The sequence below is a fragment of the Pinus tabuliformis genome, chromosome 6, assembly GCF_031772625.1.
Source record: "Pinus tabuliformis cultivar Carrire ecotype Pingquan chromosome 6, CPIR1, whole genome shotgun sequence".
NCBI lineage: Eukaryota > Viridiplantae > Streptophyta > Pinopsida > Pinales > Pinaceae > Pinus > Pinus tabuliformis.
In genome coordinates this window covers 1,969,222,377-1,969,239,394 of record NC_142292.1, presented here as the reverse complement: position 1 = coordinate 1,969,239,394, position 17,018 = coordinate 1,969,222,377, and positions in this window count along the sequence as shown.

Below are 17,018 nucleotides of genomic sequence, written 5' to 3'. Positions count from 1 at the left end.
TAAACCAAGTAATAAGAAACTTCGGTTGTATATGCCATTCCTGATTCCTAGCAAACCATGAGAGTGTATCTCAATGGTTTTAGTTGGATGCTTCTCAAGGACCAGGAAAGGCCATGACTACTAGTTTGTGTTAGTGGATCGTTTCAACAAAATGTGTGGGTTGATGCCTTACAAGAAGACAATCAAAAGTCACAATCCAGCTGAATTAGTTCTCTCTAATAAATAGGTACATTTTGAATCGCCTCATACGACTGTGTCAGGCAGATGCAAGACTTTTGGGTAAGTTTTGCACAACCTTATGAGAAAGAATGGATAATTTGTTATATATATATATATAACAAATAAGTGGACTACACAAAAAAATGAAACATAGAGAAAGATTCAATTTAGAAACTAAAACATTTACATGATGATGATACAAATTCAATCGCACATACAACTAGTATTACATCAATGATGCTAAATTGACAAACACACACAACATTGACAGCAAAAGAATGTTTTTTCAGCATTTGAAGCTATTGTTGCAGCCCCACTTCCAATTGATGGAACACTTGCAGACCCTGATGAAATTGAAGGAAGGGGGACATCATCAATGGGGGCATTCCTCCCCTTCCTTTTCCCTCTTTCAGCTGCCCTGATTAAGCCATGATTGATGTGATATGAAGAAAAAACAGACTATTGTAAAAAAAACAAATTGTTGTAGGAAAAACATATTGTTGTAGCAAAAATAAAAAATAAAATGGATGGCAAATCCACTTACCAGCACTTCAACTCTCCTCTAAAACTGATTACTCCCCTTTACTCGTACTCCAAATCCTCCCACAACACCAAAAACCCGACCAAATGGGTGAAAAACAGGGGTGAGAACAAGTGGACCCCTATTCGAAAATCATGGGGCGAGTCTGACACATGCAGACACGAATTTGACTCATGTCCTATGCACAAGACACGAGCCAAACTTGTCTCTGACACGTGTCAAGATCATGTCATTTCCAACACAATGGATATGAGATATAGGGGGGTAGGGACGTGTCAGGTAACTTAGATATGAGTTGAAGCATTCCACTCTACCAATGTTATCAAAACCAGACCAAACTGAACCGACCAATCCAACCGTTTTTGAGGGCAAACCAATCTGAACTGGTGCCATGAACCGAAAAGGTCGGTTCGGTATGGAACCAGCTTTTTTTCATTGAATTGATTGGTCTGTACAGAACAAGCCAGTTTTGTACAATGCTATCAAGGACCCTTTGAACGCAATTTAAAAAAAAAATAAAAAATAAAAGTCAATAATTTATGATTAGGGAAACCTAGTATTTGACCATGTTGCCCTACTATTTCTATGCAATTAATTGTAATGTTAAATTCTAATGTTAAAGTAAAAGTGGCATTTGTTGGAAAATCCATAGAGATGGCAGTCAAATGATTTCCCTTATTATGACATTAACTTGTGATGTTTTCATTATTAGTATTAGATCTTTTAATTATCTTTTCTTATCATCAAGATTAATGCCAAGCAACAAATAGAAGAGAACACAAGATGTAGGCACGCTGCCAAGGAAAAACCCCACTCTAGGGGAAAACCAGTCAAAATTCTTCCTTCAATAGATTCAAGATGAGACGACCAAGACCCTTACAATTTAGACTCGAGACTACCTCCATCAAGTCATCCTCCTTTCACTGTGTTTGCATTCAAAAATCCATGTCATTGTGATAGCATTGAATCCTTGTCACTGTGATGCACCAAGACCTCATAATAATAACGAGATCTCATCATTGTAACAACACCGAGATCTTATCACTGAGACCTCGTGAGTGTAGTTACACCATGACCCTTTCTCTGAGGTAGAATAGAGACCTTCTCACTGTGGTAACATGACACTGTAATAACAACGAAACTGTGAGACCTCCAATCCCTCCTTATTGTGGTAGCTCTGTGGTAACACCAAATCTGAAGTAGCACCGAACTATGTCTCTGAAATGCCTTGTCTGAATTCTTTGTGATCATCGAAGACCTCTCTGAAATGCAAGCACTGTTATAGCACCGAAACTTCTCTTGATTAACCCGAGCCTCTTTCCTGTAAAGATACCGAAACATGTTTCTCTGAATTCTTGTCCGAATTTTTGTGTTAGTAATGCGAAGTCCTCATCCTTATATATATATAGTTGTTTGTCTATTTAAATGCGCCGACATGATACTTTTGAAGAGTAGTGTCACTGAATTGAGCTGACATGTTGATGTATAATTTAGAGGCCAACTTGAAGATAATTCTTTTAACAGCAAGGAGACTTGACTTGATGGAGGAGTCTTTCACAAATTGAATTTGACAATAACCTAAAGCCTAAAATGGAGGTTTGACCTATACATTTGACCCAAGCATGAAACCCATGCTTTAATAAGTCAATTCAAAAATAATAAAAAATATTTTAGCTTTTCTTTTGACAAATATATTACAAGATGCCTCAAATACGTTAAATGAAGACTGAACCTAGTTACATTTTCCAACACTCCCCCTTAACTAGGGAGGTATTCATATTTACATATAATCAAAGAGGTACATGGAATATCTCAAACCACAACATCTATGAAGAAGTTTAGGCACCAGAATGCCATGGGCTAGATTCCTGACCAGGGCAATCTATCCATTGGTCTCTCAACAATTTAGGCATTGCAATGCCGGACTAGATTCCTGACCATGGCAATCTATCCGGGTGGACTAAGATGGACTCAACCTTTCAGCCTCTCTAGGTACCATCAGGCTTACTTGCTAACCATCAACCCAGAGATCCCGGTGCGTGTGAGAGCTCAATGACCAATGCCACCCTTCCAACTTCGAGACCTAGACATCGCAAAGTGTCAGTCAGATGTCCTCCCAGACAATGCTTCACTCACAAAGCCTCAGCACACCTTGATCCAACAAATCAAAGACAACAAATCTCTCTCGATCAAACTGATCGATAACTAGCATGCTATCAAAAACTTTGAGAGATTTACCTGTACAAACACAACCCCAATCAATAATATACTTTCACATGTACATAATCAAATACAAACCTCTGGGGTCTTCCAAACAACTTGATGTTGCTTCTCAACTTTTCATAGTAGGACTATCAACTGAATATTTGACAGAAGATTCCTCAATCATACACTTTCCTTTCCTACTTCATATGCAGCAACATATTCTTCAATCGGATCCTGCTTTCCTTCTTTTAGCATCACCTAAAAAATACATTCTCCAATTTCCTTCTCTCCCTCATGGCCTTCACTAAAACTTACGGTTGTTAGTCCTGGTCTAGTGCATGACACATGAAGTAGAGAATCATATCTGTCACTCCCTCTTAAACATAGAGGATATAATTATTCCTGTACAAGGAATATTCTCAACCATCCTCTTATCCTAGGGAGATTTCTTTCATTCATGCTCCCTCTTAACCTAGGTAGATTTCATCCAGACTCCCTCTTAACTTAGGGAGTTCTACTTCTTCTTTACGACATTGGAGAATCTCTCATGGCTTCCATCCTTCTTATCAGATTCATTCATATATCATGTTTATCACATCAACTTTACGTACGATCATCTTCACCAACTTGACGATAATGCGCATGCACAACTTAGACCCAACCAAACCCTTAGGATCTAGGATTTCATAACATAGCAAAGAAAACCCTAAAATACCAAAACTTTCAAAGGTTTGGGATTTCAGTCAACACCATTTCAACCCTAACAAGTTAGGGTTTTCATGATCATACCAAAACCCCAAACATGACATCATTAACAAAACTTCAAATAGTATTTCACAATAACCCTAAGTAGTTTTAAGGTTTCAGACATTAACATTAGTATACCCTTAGGTTAGGGCTTTCCAGAGAACTTGTCTAGGGTTCTTTAAAGTCAATTAAGAATATGAGGGGGGGTAGATTTATCAAGTGATGAATCACCCAAAACAAGAATCATTATGATTCAAGACAGCTAGACATAACAATGTTAGTAAAGTAATGCAAACTTTAAAAATAAGATGATCATACTTTTAAGAGAGTCTTGTAAGGTGTGTAGTTTGAGACATGCCTGGTGATGTTCCTTAGAAAACCTGGTAAGGATTCCTTGAAGTGTTAAGTCATCATCTTTTATACTTGTAGTACATACTTACAAGCACAACATGTGATACCAAGGACATAATTTAATTTCTTAAGTTATATCTTCTACATAATCATGGAGGAGGGAATCTTTCAAACATTAGTGAGACCTTTTATTTGACATCCTAGATTATATGTAAGCCCTCGAAGATAAGGATGTAAGTTATCTAGGGATTACAATGTTTATCATAGTATAACTATAAGCAAGAATTATTTAATATTAGATGAAGATACGTACCTTGTGATTACATACCTCTTATTAGACTTGTCATAGTAACAATACTTACTTGGTTCCTTGTACTCGAATCCTCAAAGAGCCCTTTCTTCAAGCTGGTTCCTTGCACTAACAATTTCATTTTACATAGGACAGACTTTGGATTCTTTATGTGAAGACACAGTTCATTAAGGTGCCTTATACTTTGGTTCTTCGATCCTATGATGACTGAATTTTTCTTCACTGTGAAAACACCGAATTAGGGGAGAATAATATCGAATGTGGAAGCATACTAGCAAACTGTGAGAGCATGGGAGCATAACACCGAACTGTGGGAGCATCTCACCAAACTGTGGAAGCATAGAGATCATCTTTACACCCTATCCAAGCTCCTTGTAATGACAACAAAATATTTGTTTTATTCAAATTTGTTATCTTTGTTATTCTTCTTCATGAGATCATATCAATTCAATGGCACCAAGTCCGAGTTCTTTGTCACTGTGGAGACATTGAGACCTTTTCTTTCTGTGGTTGCACCGAATTGAAGAGATCATCAATCAATCTGAACTCTTCCACTGTAACAGTACTGAAATGTATTCACTGAAATTGTACTAAATATGGTTACTTATTTTCTAAAGTGACTAAACTATCTCACTATGCCTTTCAAGATGCTTTTGAATTCCTTTAAACTTGATCTTTAATACAAATGTACCCAAGTAATCTTCAAACTTTCTTTTGACCATAGCTCCGATACCATGTTGGAAAATCCATAGAGGGGCAGTCAAATGATTTCCCTTATTATGACATTAACTTGTGATGTTTTCATTATTAGTATTAGATCTTTTAATTATCTTTTCTTATCATCAAGATTAGTCCCAATCAACAAATAGAAGAGAACAAAATATGTAGGCACGCTGCCAGGGCAAAACCCCACCCTAGGGGAAAACCCAGTCAAAATTCTTCCTTTAGTAGATTCAAGATGAGACGATCAAGACCCTTACAATTTAGACTCGAGACTACCTCCATCAATTCATCCTCCTTTCACTGTGTTTGCATTCAAAAATCCATGTCACTGTGATAGCATTGAATCCTTGTCACTGTGATGCACCAAGACCTCATAATAGTAACGAGATCTCATCATTGTAACAACACCAAGATCTTATCACTGAGACCTCATTACTGTAGTTACACAGTGAACCTTTCTCTGAGGTAGCATAGAGACCTTCTCACTGTGGTAACATGAAACTGTAACAACAACGAAATTGTGGGACCTCCAATCCCTCCTCGTTGTGGTAGCTCTGTGGTAACACCAAATCTGAAGTAGCACCGAACTATGTCTCTGAAATGCCTTGTCCCAATTCTTTGTGCTCACCGAATACCTCTCTGAAATGCAAGCTCTATTATAGCACCGAAGCTTCTCTTGATTAACCTAAGCCTCTTTCCCTGTAAAGATACTGAAACATGTTTCTCTGAATTCTTGTCTGAATTTCTGTGTCAGTAATGTGAAGTCCTCATCCTTATATATATAGTTGTTTGTCTATTTAAATGAGCCAACATGATACTTTTGAAGAGTAGGGTCACTGAATTGAGCCAACATGCTGATGTATAATTTTGAGGTCGACTTGAAGAGAATTCTTTCAATAGCAAGGAGACTTGACTTGATGGAGGAGTCTTTCACAAATTGACTTTGACAATAACCTAAAGCCTACAATGGAGGCTTGACCTATACATTTGACCCAAGCATGAAACCCATGCTTTAATAAGTCAATTCAAAACAAATAAAAATTCTTTTTGCTTTTCTTTTGACAAATATATTACAAGATGACTCAAATATATTAAATGAAGACCGAACCTAGTTATATTTTCCAACAACATTCTCTTTTATCTTTCATTTTTATCATTTTACTTAAATTTTTAACATTACAATTAATTGACTCTGGATGTTTAAGAGTGATTCTGACCTCATTGGATTTCACATGGAGAAAGTAGAATAGTAGATCCCACTCAAAATCCAAGAGACTTAACAATGTTTTAGGATTTCAAGATTCGAGGGATTGCAACATTTCCATTGGATTTTGTCATGTACAAGGGTATGAAACTAGCATTTAATCAAGAGCACCAACCCCTCTACATAACTGGATGTTAGTGGCAATGATTGTTGAACTCCTTTATCATCACGCTACTAAAAATGTACCCATCACTCAAACAAAATCTTGACTTGACATTATAAGTTTTCTCTATCTTATTTTAATGCTTAGACTGTGGATATTAACAACAGAGGTCCCAATATAAGCAATGATTTTGATAATATGTAGGTATTTGTTGTAGCATGATTTTTTTGGGATGCTAGAGGCCATCTAGGACCATTTTGTTGATGTATTTTCAGTTCAAAGATGGATTGCACTCGATGCTATTTTGGTTGTGCACCCTTACATGCTATATAAATGAAAACTGCTTATTTGGGTAGGTTTGGATTCATATGGATGCACATGAAAATATATATTTTTCTTTAAAATTTGAATATTTTGTGTTTTTGGTTGACTGGGTTTTTGGTTTGGAGTTTTCACCTATTCCGGTCCAATTCTGATCGATTCCCGGTTTGAGGGGCCTACCAATTCGAACAATGGTTCAGTTCTGATCACATTGCACTCTACTCCATTCTCAGATTAATGGGAAACCCAAAGTAGTTAAGAAACTTCAGTGTAGTTGTTAAGAGGCTACAATAGGTAACATTTGAAGACATGGAATGAACACCTAATTTATATTTAGCACTCTTATAATAGGGTGGTACATTCTTCCAAAAAAGAATCCCCTTTTGAGTCTTGTTATGTTTATTAGACACCTTCACCTTGTCATATTGTGTTTGGGTGATAGATGGAGAGTGAACAAAAAGCGCATGAGGATGCAAATACCATAAGTAGAGTCAACAACAAATCAAGATTCACCTGTAAAAAAAAGAGCACCTTGAGAAGAGTTAAAGGGAGTACAAATTTCGACACAACTAGCATAGAACCAATTGCAAATCATATGTTGGGGACAGTATCTAGCTCTATGTCAATGAACAACGAATGTAAGGAGTAACCAAGAAGTTGAAGTCGTGGAGATATGGACCATTTGAGATCACTACACAACCCTGTGACAACGCATTTATACAAAATCTACCTACATAAATGCAATTGTATTTAATGGTAATATGGAGAATTTGCAACTATAAGAATCATCCTTGCTAAAGAGGGAGCAAGAAGAGAATGTTCTACTTGCAATGGAAGATTTTGCACCAATTGATTGGAGGAAGATACAATGTTGTGAAAGGTCTAAGATACTTGAAGAGGACCACGTGAACCATGGCAGATTAGACTCAAAGGGAAACCACTAAGTAGGAAAAATGGTATGAGAGACACAAAGACATGAACTCATTTCCTCACCTCTCATTGGGACTTTTAGGGACCAAAAGCCTACCATTGGGGAGGTGTGATTTGAAATGAACCATCGAAAAAATCCAAATGGATTGACATATGAAAAGCTCTTCCAAACAAGGTTGAAAGATAAGGCAATAAATCCATGAAGTGACAAGCAACTTAGAGTTCCAACAAGGGAGTATAGAGGTGGAAGGGAAGTCGAACATCACTCTTGAGTAGTCACTAAACCACAACTACAAAGTCAACTACATTTTCCTAGACCATTAGGTATCTAGGCTTTGGATCTAGAGGTGATTAGGAGGCAAGATGAGTTCATGAAGCGCCAATCCATCCCACACATATTTTCAAATCATTTTGTTGACCAACAACTTATACATCTCAACTTTGGTGGTATGGAAGTCAATTTTCCATTATTAAAATTTAAGTCTATTAGTTGACTTGGACTACAAGTAACCCATAAAATCAACCAAGCATATTGTCGAAGCTTGACAAACTAGGAAATTGGATCACATGGAAGATGTGGGGCATCTTAGCCACATGGATTACTCGAGGGTAAGAGACCCCAAGACAATGGGGAACACTATTGTCCACATCAGTGCCATATGGGCATATGCAATTATAGCCTCTAGAGATTTTGTAACTGATTCTTGGGCCACTTGGCCCTCTAGGAAGGAGATAAATAAACTAGCAAACAAAAGGAAAGGGGTTCAACAGTTAATCAATAATGGATTTTTAATTAGTGGGTTTTTGGCACCTTTATTAGGGTTGTTCAACAATTCTATACAGGGGAAAGGTAGTGCCCATTGGTCAACTCAAGAGCTCATCATTTGCAAAGATAGGTTCAAAGCGGAGAGATTTTGTGGAGACCAACACCAACACCAATCTAGTTGTGAAGTAGACCAAAGCAAAGCAAGGAGGTATTTGTTATTTTTTCTTAGGACTATATTGTTCTTTGCTTCAATAATTGCATTTCTTCATTTACACATTAAATTCACCCCATAACATCATAATATTAATCAGATTTACATCATTATTCAGCAACATATGCAACTATGTAGAAAGAACATCATCATCAATGCAGCAGAACATAGAGGAACAATAGAAGAAAAGCATTCACACATAGATATTAGAGACACCATGAATGGTCGGAGACCAGGGGAAAACCCACTATGGGGAAAACCCTTTCAAATTCTTCTTCTTATTAGATTGTCCTTGAATGAATCAGCAAAAGAGTGTACAATGATCCATATCTTCATCCATACAACTATCCAGCAACTTCAACTAAACAATGTCCATAAGATGAACCCAACCAAGCTAATAACCAAACCCTGCTTCAGAAGCTTGCAATAAACTGTCACTGTCTACAGTCAACAAGCGAATAATTCGGTCAACTGGAAAATTGAAACCTCGGTCCCAACAGCAGGGAAGGCGAGTTGTGCGAGCGGCTGAGAGGCTTCAATTGCATGGAGAGGCTTTTTGTCAAATAAATGAACATTGAATCAAGGTTTTTTTTTTTCATTTTCAGATTGTTTTCTTTCATTTCCTAGTCAAAAAATGGCACCTAGAGCAAGAGATCCTGCTTGGGCATATGTTGAAATGGTTGATAGTCAAATGCAATGCAAATTTTGCCATAGGAAAATTAAGGAAGGTCCTGGGGGCATTACTAGGCTGAAACAACACTTGGCAGGGATTAGAGGCCAAATTACCCCATGTACCTCACCAGAAATTGGGGAGATTAGGAAGAATTTGTTGGCCAGCTTTGAGAAATTTAAGGAAGATAAGGCTAGGCAAAGAGACATACAGGTTGAAATTGGGAGGAAGAGGGAGATACAAAAAATGATGGCTGCCAACCCCCATTATGATTTTGAGGGTTCTTCCTCTATCCCTCAAACTGATACATCCAACCCTTTCCAATATGTTCCTCCCTCTTTTGGTTCTGTTCAAGATAAGGGAAAGGGTAGAATGTCAATGAAAAAGGGTGATGTGACTATCAAAAGTTATTTCACTCCCTCCTCTCCATCAGATGCACATGGTCCTGAAGTTAGTAAAACTCAAATGCAGCCCACTTTAGATGACCATTGGAAGAAAGAATTGAGGGAGATTGCTTGTGATTACATAGCTAGATGGTGGTATGATGCTGATATCCCCTTTAATGCTGCTCGTTCACCATATTATGAGCCTATGTTTGATGCCATACATGCTGCTGGAAAAGGCTTCAAAGGCCCTACTATGCATGAGCTAAGGGGGTTTCGTTTGCAGAAAGAAATTCAATCCATTAATGAGTATTTGCAAGAGTTCAGGGACTCATGGGCAAGAACAGGGTGTACCATCATGTCAGATGGATGGACTGATCAACGAACCGTACCATCATAAACTTTCTTGTCTTCTGCCCACAGGGAACCATGTTTTTAAAATCAGTTGATGCATTTAATAAGATAAAAGATGGCCACTTCTTGTTTCAGCCATTGGATCAGGTTGTTGAGGAGGTGGGGGTGGCTAATGTTGTTCAAATCATCACAGATAATGCCTCTAACTATGTTCTTGCTGGTAAACTGTTAGAGGAAAAACACAAGACCATCTTTTGGACCCCATGCGCTGCACATTGCATAGACCTCATGCTTGAGGATATTGGAAAATTAGATTGGGTCAAAAACACTATAGATCATGCCAAAAGCATAACAAAATTTATCTATAATCATACATTGGTTTTGAGCCTCATGAGGAAACACACTGGGGGCAAGGATATTATTAGGCCTGCCATCACTAGATTTGCTACACATTTTTTGACATTGCAATCTATGCTTTCCCAACATAGAAACTTGCAAAAGATGTTTTCCAGTGATGAATGGAATCAAAGCAATTGGTCTAACAAACCAGAAGGCAAAGAATTGAAAAGGAAAGTCTATGAAGAAACTTTTTGGAGAAAGGCAGCAGAGATTGTGAAGCTTGCTGAGCCACTAGTTAAGGTGTTGCGGTTGGTGGATGGGGAAAGGTTGGCTATGGGCTTCATTTATGAGGCTATGGATCAAGCAAAGAAGCAAATAAAGACAGTATACAAGGATAGAGTGGCAAAGTATGGGCCCATTTGGGCAATCATTGATGAAAGATGGAACAATCAACTCCATCGCCCTATACATGCAGTAGGGTATTTTTTGAACCCACTGTATCATTATAAAGCTAAGGAGTCAGTAGCTTTGAGGGGGGAGGTCAGAGATGGACTGGTTGATTGCATTGAACGCATGATCCCATTGGAGTCTGATCAGCTGGAGATACACCGACAAGCCAATATCTTCAGCAATGCAGCAGGTACTTTTGGGAAGAACCTAGCAAAGATTGCAAGAGAAGCAGATGAGCCAGGTAAACAAAAATTTCAATTTTCAAATTCTTAATAGTTTTACTTTTTTTTTAAGTTTGTTAAATCGTTTATAATTTGAAAGTTAGATATAATTTGTAATTTTGTTGAGCTAACTCATTACACTCCTATGTTTTTTGCAGCACAATGGTGGGAGGCCTTTGGTGGCCATTGTCCTGAATTGCAAAGGTTTGCAATTCGTATTTTGAGTCAAACTGGCAGTGCATCTGGGTGGGAGCGCAATTGGGCTGTCTTTGAGAGGATTCACACAAAGAAGAGAAACTGTTTGGATCAAAAACGGTTAAATGATCTAGTTTATGTCCAATACAACCTTCGGCTCAGACGAAACCATTTGCTGAACAAAAGACCTGATTCAGATCCCATTGTGTTGGAAGACATTGATCCAACATCAGATTGGGTAGTGGAGAGTTGTCCAGCAGAGTTTGATCCTGATGAGGATCTTGATTTAGATTTAGATATGGAGACATCAGTTGAACTTGAACATGTTGTTCAACTTCAGCCTGTTCAGTTGAATGCAGATTCCAATCCACCAGCCTCAATCTCACAGCCAGCAAGGACCCCAGTTGTAGGTGCTTCCTCTGCTCAGCCACGACAGAAGCGCAGCCGCATATCTACTCTATCTCAGCTTGCATCTGCTGCAGTTGCACAACCTGCTAGGGGTACCACTTCTACAGTTGCAGTTGGGGATGATGATGAGGAGGAGGAGCCATGGGGCCCCCTGTCTGACTCTGATGATGATAATCCAGAGATTGATCGACATGATCTTGGCTCCTCTGACAGTAGCTACTAGCCAGTAGTACTGTAGTACTAGTACTGGAGTCTGGTCACCGTCACAGTGTACTTTTGTTGTAGAGGCCATTTCTAGCCTCCTTGGTTATGTGTTTTTTGTTTTGAGTCTTCGATCATGTATGACAGTTGACTATGTATTGTCATTGGGTACCATTTTGATATAATGGATTGGTTCATGAGCCTACTTTGATCATATGTTGTCTTCCATCTATATTATAATGTTGTGTGTTTGGAAACATGAATGAAAATCTTTAAAATTATGTTTAAAATCTTTAAAATTATGTTTTTTTATAAAAAAAAGAAATATTTAATGTATTTTTTACAACGACCGAGTCATTGAAATCGAGCTGGTCGAATCATTACCGTTTCGGAGTCGGAGTCGGAGTCTTAAAACTATGGTCCCTGCTCATATGTTGAACATTCTCGAATCTAAAAGAAGAAGAATTTGATATTGGAAGGGGGCTTAAGCTACCACCCTATATTCATAGGGAGCCACTGCTATCACCCGGAATCACTGCCAGCGGAGAGCCCAATGCTACCACCCGGGAAACATCAGAGAGCTTATTATTAGGGAGCACACCTCAACCTAGAATCACATCGGGGAGCACATCTCAACCCAGAATCTCATGGGGGAGAATAATATCTTCAACCCCATATCGAGCAATAGGTGATATAGGGGAGCACATCTCAACCTATACTATTGTCCACTAATCTTCCCAACAATGACCCTCAAGAGTCACGTGTAGAACACCTTCATCATAATCCGAGCTTGGGTGAAATACCCGACTTACCAAAGGTAAAGATCACACACCCCCAAGCCTCCTCAACCTGTTGGCGAGATGGGGAGGGACAATCCCAACAAGCCCAACTTGTGGGTATGATGCCAACTGGAGTATACTCTGCAAAGACCAAGATAGGGGGAGATACTAGTTTTTTCAAAAAAAACAAGGATCACACACACCCTATGGGTGATAGATAGGGGAGTAACATGTATGACCCTATTATCCAGAGATCCATCAACCCTAGGAGCCCTCCATCTCAATTTCTCACCCTGGGAGCTCAGACAAGGGGGGAGTAGTTGGCTAAGTGTTCTCGATCAATCCAGCTCTTTGTAGATCAGAAACATATCATCGTGCCCATATCTAGTACCTGCTTAATCATCATGTCATAATAGCCACAGTATCATGTTCATGCAGGACATCAAATCAAATATTATATCCAAGAAATATATATACAAAAAGGATACTTTATTCATCCTCCCTCCCACGAAGGCGGCAACCACAAGCCTTTACTTGTCTCGTACCGTCGTACGACAACATTGTCTCAATATATGAAGAGATCTCAATCCCATCTATATATGGGATTCTCTGCCAATCGGATCCCACTCAATATTATCACAATGTATCCCTGTCATATCCAAAACCTGCTCAAATAGCTCTTCAAAGAGCTTCTTCAACCTGCCCCACAGCTAAGTATGCCAACAACATCATATTCAACCTCGATCGTGCTTAAAGCTATGGACTTCCCATCAAAAATATGATCGCAAATCTCATACTAAGGCAGCACCCAAACGTGCTCATCTCATCAATAACGATCCCAAAAAGCATCAATATATCCATGCAGTCACATATCACGGGAAGAATGTCTCAGTCCAAAAATCGATCATCCCATGCAAATATCTCGAAGTGTGCTTGATGACAACTCAATGTATATGAAGAGGCCCAATCATGAATTGACTCAGATTCTATGTAAAACATATGAATATACAGATGAGTGTTCACACAGATATTACATTCAACAATATTTGCACATAATTCAATCAGAGTGTCCAAGGATTTGCATTTCCATTTTCTGAAACTCTTCAATAGCTTTACAATGTAGATTTTTTTTCCAAACTTCAAAAAGTAATCTATCATGCCATGATTCTTCATTTCAAGCTTCAGAGGCCATCTCCCTCTTACTTTGATCACCAAAGGCTTATTTATCTGTCAAGAACAGACCATCAGTAAATAAAACCAAAATCAAACAAAGTCATACCTTAGACCTCTTTTGAAGTAGAGGCTTGGATCGGCACATCTTCCAAGCTTCACCAGGTAACTGTCAATGCGGATATATCTAGCTCGGGGAGCTTGTTTCATATAATGTTTTTTTACCAAATCAACACAGTGCGATCAAATCAACTAAGTCAGTTTATCAAGCCTTAGACGTCAAATCAAAACTAATATCGAAATCATAAAAGTTTTTGCCAATATGACTGTAACAAACTCTTTGGACCAAATGTCAAGTGGAGCTCATATCCAAATGCCAAGTTACAACAACCTTTTATTTACAAAGCATTATCCAATCAAGCCATCCTAAAGATTGTAGCATGAACCACTAAATATCAAGGACAAATCATATAAGTTTCATGCATATACTAAGAATGAGTCATACAAGTTCCATCCATTCATTGTGAAATTATTTCATATTGAATTACAACTGTTTATATTTCAACCATAATGCAAAATCATTATTAGTCACTGAAAGTTACCATGCTTACCTAGTATTGTCATCAAGGCAAATCATCAAGTATTAAGTCAAATCATTAGTCATCAAAACAAAACCCTAATTCATCATTTCTGTGAATTCAATCAATTTCATAAGCCAAAAACATATGAAGCATCACGTCAATGTTCATAAACATATTTATGAATTATCAAGCATCATGTCAAAACTCCAAACATTGCTCATCTATACCAATCAGTGCAATCTTGTCAAACCCTTGCACCGTTATCAAATACTATCATATACTAGTTGTATGTTTCGGTCACCTGCAAACACAAGTTTATTCAACACATTCACATCTTCTATAGTAAGTCAAATATTCAAACTTTTTTGCTCATAGAACTTTTTGATGACTCCTCCATATCTATAGCACTATCATACCGCTGGTGCCTTCCTGATTTTATGCATAAAGCTTCAGTTTTGTGACCTACAGGCATAACCGACACATAGGCTTTCTTTCATGCGGTTGAGAGGCTACAACTGCACCCCTAAGCTTGCTTCCATGTGGTTGGGGCTCAGACTAAGGGAAACCCTCTCTTTTCAAACCAGAACTTGATACAGACTAACAACATCAAATATCCAAAAATCTTACTTCAACGATAAAGAATCTTCTATACATATAATGCAAATGATAATAGGTGTAGGGATCTTATGGAGAGTTCCCCCCTCTGAATGGAAAGCCACTTCAGTCATCATTATTCAAGACATCAGCCTATCTATAATACGGTCATGCATCAATAGAAATATTAGATCATAAAATCAAAATATATCAGGTTCTAACATATATTCATCATGGTCATAACATGTCAACTTCAACTATTCCATCATCACATATAATCATGACATCAAACTTTCATCAAGGGTTAGAGTCATATGATTAGGGCAGCTGCCAAGTGCTTCATCATACTTTAAGGATCATAATCACTTTATCGCTTCTTTTTCATTTATTTAATCATCAAATCAGGGCATCCAAATTTACCATATGTCATAATTACTAAGCCAAGGTCAACAAGGAGATCTTGAGAATAAACACATTGTTACACTTCTATCATCATGGTTATCGTGCTTATCACAAACACGATCAATAGTATCAAGCTATCATATATAAGAATCAATGTGCTAACCTTCTTTATAGGATTAGGAAATCCATTATGTCAAAAATAAGAGATTCTTGCGAAATATCAAGTATACCAATATATCAAAAATCAATGATTCTAAGTAATTTTACGATGTAAGATACTTGTTCAATACTAAGTGCACCATCCCATCATAAGTATCATGAATCACACTTTCATATGCATGAGTCATTTATGAAGGTGACATTCCCATCATACCTTAGGGCTTACCTTGCCATCCAATATTGCAGTTGAAAAATAATATCAGACATACCTTGTAGTATTCAAATACATGTGTATCTTTTTATTTGGCATTGGCAACATGAGCACTTTGACAACTTCCTTGTCATAGCTCTTCTCTTCCTGCACTAGCCATCATTTCCTGCATCTCAAATGATCCTCAAGAAGGATCCACTTATCATATCTCATCAAGAGGTTAGAAGTATCCAAATGCTTAGATATTCATGCAGGAAGTATAAGTAATAATCAAAACAATAATCCCAAACAATAATAGAATCCAAAGGAGGTAACATAAATCTAAAAGGTACTTATCTTTTAACGAGAAGAGATCAGCTTCCTCTTCAACCACCCTTCAAGATTCGTGACTACCCATCATCCATGTAACAATATTTCAACCAACTTCATCAGCAACCAAGTCTAATAGGGACTATCCCATCTAGGGCTTCATCAAATTTGTTGCAAGTGCTTTGACCATCTTCACATTGATCATGCAAGGGTTTCTAGATTGCATATCTCAAAACTTTGCCATAAACCAGGGTTTCTTCCAAACCCTAACTTCATGATATCCACCAAACCCTAATAACCAAATTACCCAGAGTTTCCTTCAAACCCTAGTATTCTTTTAGGGCTCCTCCATATTCTCTTGCATCCATCAAAGGTGTCTTCATAGGGGTGATCTTCAATGACTTTCCTTCAGCCCTCTAATCCCATGTTATGTTTTCTTGAAGCTATATTGTTATTTGCTTCGATAATTGCATTTCTTCATTTACACATTAAATTCACCCCATAACATCATAGCATTATTCAGATTTACATCATTATTCAACAATATATGCAACTATATAGAAAGAACAACATCATCATCAATGCAACAAAACATAAAAGAACAATAAACGAAAAGCATTCACACATAAAGACACCAAGATTTGTCGAAGACCAAGGGAAAACCCACTATAGAGAAAACCCTTTCAAATTCTTCTTCTTATTCAGCAAAAGGGAGTACAATGATCCATATCTTCAACCATACAACTATCCAGCAATTTTAACTAAACAATATCCATAAGGTGAACCCAACCAAGCTAATAACCAAAACCCTGATTCAGATGTCTGCAATCAACTGTCACTGTCTGCGGTCAAATGCCGAACCATGCGGTCAACAAGCGAAAACTTCGGTCAACTAGAAAAC